We start from the raw sequence: 8,653 nt of genomic DNA, 5'->3' as shown, positions 1-8,653 counted from the left end.
CAAGTCAAGACTTATTATTTTTAAGGCTCCCAAGGGCTCTGTCTGAGCAGGGATGTGCTGGTTCCTAAGGTCTATTTGTAGTTTTTCTCAGCTAATGTCTTATAACAATGGTTTTGAATGAAGAACTCAGAGAAAAGGGTCCAGCTTCTGAAAATTAAGGGGGTGGGGCAGTAGGGTGTTTTAGTTTAATTTTATGATTTTCCCCTCCTAGGTGAGGCATACAGTATTGCTCAATGCATTATTATATTTCTACATACCACTTTTGGCCAAACCCAGTGATCTTATTAAGAGGCACTTTCAAAGGCCCCGGAATTTCTTCACCTGTCATAATTTTAACAATTCCAACAGGAGCATGAAGCAAATACAAAAGCTTAAGGTACTCCTCCTCATCTCCAGCCTAATCAGCTGCTTGTTGATGTGGAGTTTCTGCAAGATCCCTGTTACAAGCTGTGCTTCTCCATCCCCATCCCACCACCTGTTTTCCAGCATCTCGGAATATTCCCACACTTGTAACAAGCTTTCTATGCTGATTCTGTCTCTTGTGGTCTCAAACTTCTGGCTTGAGTTTCTCACTGTTCTCTGACTCAGAGCCCCCTTCTGCATTTACACATTGACTAGGTATTAATTTCACAGCATCAGCTCACAGTCCCTCCATCTTGTGTTTTTATGCACATCGTAAAAGGACCTTGCCTCTTTTCTTCAATTTCCCTTCATACTGTCTCCCTGCTCTCTGTTTTTGTCTGTCTTTTGACTCAAGCTGTCATCTCCATGCTAACCATTTCAAAAGGCTGTGATGTATAGCTTTCTGTACACTAAAGTGACCAACTAAAACAGAGCACCAATTTACACGCTAGGAATTGCCTATCACCTTTCCCTGTGCTCCATACTTCTCCAGATGGGAGTCATTGGGGAGTGTTATCTTCATCCTAAGTAGTTTCTAAGAGAAGAGCACTGCAATCTTTTTGGGGTGGGAGTGTGCCCTAATGCAGTGAGCTAAAGCTGATCTGTTGTGCTTTGCTCTTTAAACAATGAATTATTACATCTTCCTATTGTCGCCTTGAGTCACTCCGAGCTGCCACAGCGTCAAGAAGCCGCGCAGCAATTCGCACTTCTCCGTGCTGGCAGAAAGCGCTGGTGAGAGATCGATCTCGGGGCGCTTGGAGAAAACCCCGGGCACCGCAGCGGTGGATATCGCAACAGGTCGAAAACTGGTTATCTTTCCCCTGTTCCTCGCCTCGGCACCCCGGAGAGCCCGGCAGCGGTAGTGGGGTCAGCCAGTGGGGCGCCAGGGCGGACTCCAGCCGCGGGCGGGTCGCCCGCCCCTGGGCGCCGCTGATCGGAGGGCGCCCGGACCCCGTCTCCGCCCCTCGGGAGGCGGCGAGAGCGGCCGGGCAGCGCCGGTGACTCAGGGCCTCCGGGGCGGGCGCGGGTGTGAGCGCGGCGGGAGGCGGGGCCGCGGGAGCGGAGCGGAGCGGGCGGGACGGGCCGCCCCCGCCTGCGCGCTCTCCCGCCGGCCGCGCAGTTTCTGCCCGGCAGCTGTGAGCACAGGTGGAGTCGCGGCGCTGCTGTGTGAGTGGTCCCGGCGGGAGTGGGAAACTTCGGAGCGCGGGGCGGGGGAGGTACCGGGGGCTCGACGGGTCCCCGCCTGCCGCCCGCTGGCCTCCGCGGCCGCGGGGTGCGGGTGGTGTTGGGAAGGGGTGCCTCCGGCGTCCTTGCACGGAGTCCCTCCCGCGCTTGAGCGGGAAGGGCTGTGCGGGATGGGGGTGGGCCCCGGGGCGCTTCCTGCCCGCATCCCCCAAAGCTCCCTGGTTGCGCTTGCACCCCCAATGCCTCTCCTGCAAACCCGCGGCTGTGCCCTGCTGTGCCTGTTCCCACTCCGTCCTCTGGCTGCACCCGCATCCCCGATCTCTGTCTGCACTCGGCTGTGCCTTATCACAAAACCCTCAGGCTGTGAGAAGGTACCCACGGTACCCCTTCTGCACCTCGCACCCTACACTGCCTGGCCCGCAAGCTTTCCGGCTGCACCCCACACCACGTGTTCCCCCAAGCACCCTGCAGTGCCTGTCTCCCCGCAACCTTCTGGCTATGCCCCCCACATGCTGACCTCATCTTCCTGTCTTGAAGAACCATTTACATCAAGGATGAGGCGTGGGGATGGCCTCCACCTTGCGCAGAAGGCTGCAACACGGTTTTCATTTTTGAAAAATGCTTTTCCCCCCAGCTCACACCAGAGAGAAGCATGGTCCCAAGCATCAATAAATGAAATGGAGGCTTCTTTCTCTGCAGGGGCAAAGGTTGGAAGCAGCCAGCACATGGCCCATGTGCTTAAGATGATGATATTAAAATGTAGGGCTGGAGTCTAGTCAGGGGCTGTCTTGCAAGTTAGAAGTAGAGTGGCTGTCTGGCTTGCTGTCTTCCTCCTCCTCAGAGACAGGTCTCCTCTGCTGCTGTGCAAGGTGGGTCCATCCCTTAGGACTGACAGCAGCAGCAAGACCTTGAGCTGAGGAAGCAGGTGGGTGACCATGTGGGTGACTGATGAGGCCACATTGTGCCAGTCTCTTGGACTTGCCTTTTGCAACCATTGATGTTGTGTATGTTGTTTGAGCACTGTAAATATGTTGACAATTTCTAAAAATGTTTTAAGTACATTTATATTTTGGTTGGGTTCTGGGTGTCGCTGCCACTAGGACAGAATTGTGTGATACTTGAAAAGCTGTAGTGAGGCTGCAGACCACTGACTTCTTTGCTTACTTGTGTAGGAAATCAAAATGAGTTAACAAAAGATGTTCGGACAAACTAGAAACCTTGCAGCTGTGTATAGATACTCTTTTCCATACTCCATTGTAACTCGGTCCTTCCCAGACCCGTCTGTTCTGAACGTTGCCATGCAGGAGAAGTTTGAACAAGTTTTTCTGGTTATCAGGAGCAGCCTGGGAACAGCGTGCTGCCTGACTTACTCTGCTGCTCAGGATCTGGGGTGCTGCCCAGGAAGCATGCAGGCTGCCTTGGAGCTGCCTTGGGTAGTAGAGGTGTTATCGTTGTGTATCAACATAGCATTAGGCAGTGTGGATGTACTCTGAAAATGCTTCACTTGAACTTGTACATTTGAAGAAAAAATACAGAGACTGAGGATATGAAAACTTAGCCAAACATAGGCTTAAACTATTCACAAGGAGCACCTCTGTTGCAAGTGTGGGGAATAACTCAACTTTATGGTATTTCATTATAATGTGTCAATCAACTTTCTATCAAATAGTATTTATTTACTGGTAGAGTAAGGCAGGTTATGGTACAGGGAACAATATTCATGGAATGCGTTGGGAAAACTGCCACAGCATTAGTCAAGTAATACATGCCAAATAGGATTTACCTAGTTATGAAGCTCACCGAGTACCGTGAAATGCCTATCAACTAATTACATACCAGTAAAAGAGCTAATCGGGTACATTTTTGTATCCTGACATGACTAGACGATGTTTGCTGTGTGTGCTCTCCTTGCTGTGCTGTGCCCTTCCTGGCTTTGTTTCACTTCAGTGCAATAAATCGGGAAACACTTTTTTTCCCCTGCCTTGGACTCCTGCTCTTCCTCTTGAATCTACTTCCCAGTGCTTCTGGTTTAATGCTTATCTTATCTCTTCCTCTGTCCTGTCCTTGTCCTATGGCTTGACACACAAATTTCTGGAGGCGTGGGCAGATGCAGAGCAAGGCGAAGGGGTGAGCGGCGCAATGAGCGCTGGAGTTGTGTGTGCTGAGAGGGAAGTGGGAGGACATCAGCTGTGTGCCGTGTTCAGGTGCAGGAGATGGGAGCCAGGATCCCTTCCCAGATCTTTGTTAGCTGCCTGTAAAATCATGTTTGTCGTATGCTGGATCTAGCTTTGCAGACTTCAGGTGGCACTTCTCCCGCCCCGACGCCTCTCTGCCTCAGCATGGCTGTCAGAGGCCACTGCCCTGTAATTCTGCTGGTGAAGGCTGGTGTGAGCTCCCTGATCTGCCTCAGCCAAAATGATATAGTTTAGTTCCCAACTGTGTGTTAAACTAATCTGATTTGCTTTGCTTGCAGTGGATTAGGGACCATTTGTAAAATACGGGTAGTAGAGCTGTGGCACATAGGCAAGGATGAATAGATGAGGTGGTGTCATCCTCAGTTGCACAGCATCACTTTATAAAAATAATTTTAGAGCCCAATACTAATTGACTTCAGGCTAGTGGTTGTCTGAAGCTTTAAGATGCTTCCCAAAGCCTGCGTAGCTGAAAAGGAAGAAATACTCCATTCCTATCACTCCTCTTCTGCCCCTCACTTCAGCTCTTCACTGTTCTGGTTTTCCTTCCCAAGGTCACAGCAGGTGACACACACAGGTGCAGTGTTTTTATCAGTTTCCTCATTGCTCATGTACATATTAAGTGTGAGAACTCACAGATTTGATTATGTTTTTCTCTATTGCAATTTATGGATGCTTCAAACAGAGTATTTAGGAGGAAGCTGGTCTGTGCTTGCAAGCTGCCCCTGAGATGGAAAGAGAGGGAGCTAAGTACTGGGAAACTCAAACAGAAGCTCTTTCAACATTAGGAGTATCTGTTGCCGTAAGATAGATTTAAAGCATTTCACAACAGTTTCAAGGTTGTTTTAGGTTTAATTTTAGGATATTTCTTCTCACTTAAAGTTGTTTTACATATTATTTAGAGGCTGGGTAGTTACTCTGCATTGCTGGGCAGTGCTCGGGATGAGGTCCCATGTGCTTGTCCAGGGGCCTCCATGCAGTATCCAGGCCCAGTGCTGCAACTAGAGGGTAAACACAACCTAAATGGTGAAAGGTAAACCTTTTACTCCTTGAAAATGTCAAATTATTAGAACAAAAACATAGCATTAACAAAATAAATTATTCACTTTGCAATCTTGGTTGTACTTTTTCTAACAGAGTTCCTGTAAAAGGGAAGAAAATGAAAGCCAGAAAGCTATGCAATAGTTTTATTTTCTGTAGCTTGTTGCCACATACTCAATTTACAAGAAGTTTTGCAAAGTTGCAAGTGATGTAGCAGTTAAGATTTTTTTTCTGTCCTTCTGATACTTACTTGAAATACAAAAAGTAAAAAAATATTTCAGCTAAAATGAAGTATGTAAGCTTACACTGACAGGAGACACTACAGCGACTCAGGTGTCTATCTGTCTTTTGTTGCAGTGTTTAATGCTGACCATTGAACTGGAGATGTTGAAGAGGTGGTGCTTTGGCGTTTTTTGGTGTTTGTTTTTTTTTTTTTTAATTTATTTAATAAAATGCTTTCCATATGTCTGATGCATATCCTGACTTTTATTTTTTTTTTTTTCTGCATGTATTTTGCTATTTATGTTCTCTCTGCTTATGATGGTTACACAAAACATTTTATTACGGAAGTTGTTGACTACAGAAGATCTATAAGTAGTTCATAAATTGAGTAATGTAAGAAGAATACACAGTTTAGAGCACCACAGGTATAAAAGTATCTTGGTTGTTTTCTTGGTTCTGGATGAGAATCTAAGGAATTAAATTTCAGTAGCATTTTTAACTTTGAAATCCTGAGCTGACACACAAAACTCATCTCTTAAGAACTACTTGTAAAGCCTATGCAGCCCACAGCAAGCTCCAGCTTCCCGCTGCAGAGTAGCACAGATGTCATGAGGAGAACAAATATAGGTGTCAATAAACTCTATGAATCATCTTATTTACCAGGAACAAAGGTATTCAGATTGCCCCTCTTAACTGTGTCAGGGCTCTATTACTTGTCACGTTAAAAGCAGTGAACACTGACTTTTATCTCCACTCCTGACACCGACTTAGGCTGGTGATGTAGTTTCACCAGCAGTTCTTTTATCTTGAATGCTTTTGTCCTTGTGTCACCTTTCTGTTGTGCTGGTATAACCCTTGGTGAAGTACCAAGGAACTGGTCTGGGTTAAAAATACCCTTTTCTTTTCTGTGAGGCCGGTTCCCCCACCCTGGATCTGTTTCCCACTACATTTTATTATGCAGCCAGAAAAAAAAAAAAAACAGTAGGTCCAGCACAAGTCAAGGGTGACATGGGAGCAGGTATGAGTAATGGGGGGAGAGCTTGAATAAATTGACATTGCTACCATTAAAAGTGCTCTTAGAATTGCAAACTTACCCTGTAAACAGTCAGACTTGTTCTGCTTGAGAAGCTGCTTATATCAGCTTTATGAATTCCTACATGCTGCCTGCGTGTGTTTAATTGTTTTGTGAATTCTTTGTAGTTTGGATTATCTTTTATGTTGATATGGTGCCTTGCACACTGGGCTCCATGCCTGGAGCCTCTATTCAAAGTCTTTCTTTTTTTTTTTTTTTAAAAGCAATACCTCACTAAATGTGTGTGAATACGATGGCAACTTTGTACGGTGCACTGTAAAACCCTGTACAAATGAACAGTAAGTATGTACAGTGCAAAGGTTGTGTATTCTACAGGCATCAATGCCCCTATCACAGTGATGGCATGCTGGCTTTATGGATATGTCTGAGATAAAAACATAGCTTGCTAAGAATAACTCTATTCCTTTTATTCTTTGTTTTCTAACCAAAAAAAAAAAAAAGGGGCAACTCTTGCTGGAGTCTGAAACACAAAGATCAGTTTGTTGATTTGGAAATAATTTGCATTGTATCATCAATCCTGAAATGGCTTAAAGCAAAGTCACAAAAACCTGATTCAATGCTTCTCTGTGTACTTTCAGAGTACTGGTATGGTTCACTTTGGTACCATGCCCTTTTTTTCAGGAAAATTATTTGAAGTGATAAGTAGATATTATTATTATTATTTTTAATTGTGCTTTACCAGCCCAGTTAAAAAGTAAAGTGTGTGGAAATCGTTACCAATAGCTGAAGCTTATTTTTTTTCATGTGTACCTTAGCAGAGTGCAAGGTGACTGGGAAGGAGAAACTCCTTAGTTTAGAAATGGTGGTGGTGGTGGAGGAGAAAAGATCTTTTTGAGGGGGGGAAAAATTGTTTCTCTTTTAGTTGAATTTTGTAATACAGTATTTGTCAAATGAATCTGATTTTTTTAATAGACTTTACAGCAATTTTTTTTTTTCTTTTTGGTAAAATATTTTTTGTGTTGTTTTTAGTGAAAAGGTATGGGCTAAAGCATCTAGAGTATCAGGGTTATCGGCCAGATGTGCTCATTTATGCTATGCTCATTCAATTAAGTAAAAACTCAGTATTTGTTTGCCATGTGGCACTACAAATATAGGGAGATAGGCAGCATGGAAATGTCTGTAGTGTGTTCAGAGAAGTAAAAACTGGTAATGTTGCCTTCTCCTGTAGAGGTGAAAATTACTTTGATTCAGTTATATTGCAAGTGAATACTTCAGTGTATTTTACAGTATTTGCATTTACAGAATCCAGTACAATCCCTTTTTTGTTTGTTTAGAAGTATGGTTGGAAACATCTGGATTAAATACGTTCTTTAATAACTTTTGTAGTTAGAGTTCTGTGGCTTTTCTTTTCAGTACTGAAATAAAAGATTTGCTTTTGAAACTTTAACTGTACAGAATGGATCTGACAATCTTAATGAAATTATGGTAATGCATTTTGATGAAGATCTGCAGAAGACACTGTGTACAAAAGCCAAGAGGCTAATGGAGTAAGGTCAGTATTCACTGTCAACTTTGAAACTAATCCTTCTGCAAAAACTACATGTGAGCTGTATTCCTCAGAAAGCTTGTTACAGATACTAATTCCTTCAATTGCTTGCATTATTACTTCCGTGCTGACAACATTGTTTCTGTAGCACCTTTTGTTCTGTACCAAGTTAGGTTGTCAAAGCGAAGTCTGCTTGAGTTAATGTTTACACTAAGAATCGATAAACTGTAGGGCAGGGCCGTAAATAGCTTTACATGTAGCTGCGGTGTTCAGGAAGTCCACTTATTTTAACTTCTAACCATGAATTTGACTCTTACATTTTGGAGAAGGGAGAATGTTGGGAGGAGGGAGTGCAAAACATAGGAGCTGTTAGAGCTCTCTGTGTGTGTCCCTTCAGCAAGTCCTTGAACGAGTATTTGAAAGGTTATTGGGTGAAAAAGCCCCCAGATGAATTTCAGTTTATCCTGAAACTATTTCTTATAAAATGAAGTTGATCAGTTAGGAAAGCTTATCCAGAAGTTGCAGAAATAATGTTCCTGAGCAGGGACTGGACTGTGCAGAGTTCTGGTTTGATCTGGGGATTTTCCCAATCTGTTGAAATGAGGCTGCTACTGTATTTCAAAACTGAACAGCTTAGATACTGCATTTGGACTATGTTTAAAAGCATGGGACAGAAAATCGTCTCTGGAACTGTGGAAGTTGTGCAATTTGGTGTTCTTGCTTTTATCTTGTAAAGACTTTACACGTATCTTTGTGGAAGTGTGATTGCATGCCATTGCTTACTTTCATCCAAGCTGCTGGAGCATCAGGCGAAACTTAATTGAATCTAGACAGGCTTTTGTGATAAGGAAGGGAGCTGCTTTTGCAGACGGTGAAATGGTATGACCTTGACTCACTTGTTGAGACAACAGCAGTGGGAAGAGGTTCGGTCCTCCATTCCAGTCAGTGGGAAAGCATCGTGCTTTTTGGATATCATCAACTGGATGAACCTGCAGCTATATGATAGTCAGTGTACGTGAAAGCAAACTCCTT

At 44.3% G+C, this 8,653-nt stretch overlaps 1 protein-coding gene across 3 annotated transcripts in view; it reads left to right on the top strand.

The window, feature by feature from the left end:
• The first annotated feature begins 1,417 nt into the window (after nt 1-1,417).
• ELOVL7 (ELOVL fatty acid elongase 7) overlaps nt 1,418-8,653 on the top strand; it is a 32,412-nt gene continuing 25,176 nt past the window's right edge. Inside the window, exon 1 of one of the 3 annotated variants that reach the window (XM_065045258.1) lies at nt 1,418-1,569. The gene's annotated coding sequence lies outside the window, so the exon portion shown is untranslated. Of the gene's footprint in view, nt 1,570-2,493; nt 2,513-8,653 lie in introns of those variants that run through there. The other 2 variants (XM_065045259.1, XM_021284851.2) reach the window with 2 other exon arrangements.

Source organism: Columba livia, chromosome Z (assembly GCF_036013475.1).
Source record: "Columba livia isolate bColLiv1 breed racing homer chromosome Z, bColLiv1.pat.W.v2, whole genome shotgun sequence".
Lineage (NCBI taxonomy): Eukaryota > Metazoa > Chordata > Aves > Columbiformes > Columbidae > Columba > Columba livia.
Note: the sequence above shows the minus strand (reverse complement) of the source record. Positions and strands in the feature narration are given on the sequence as shown.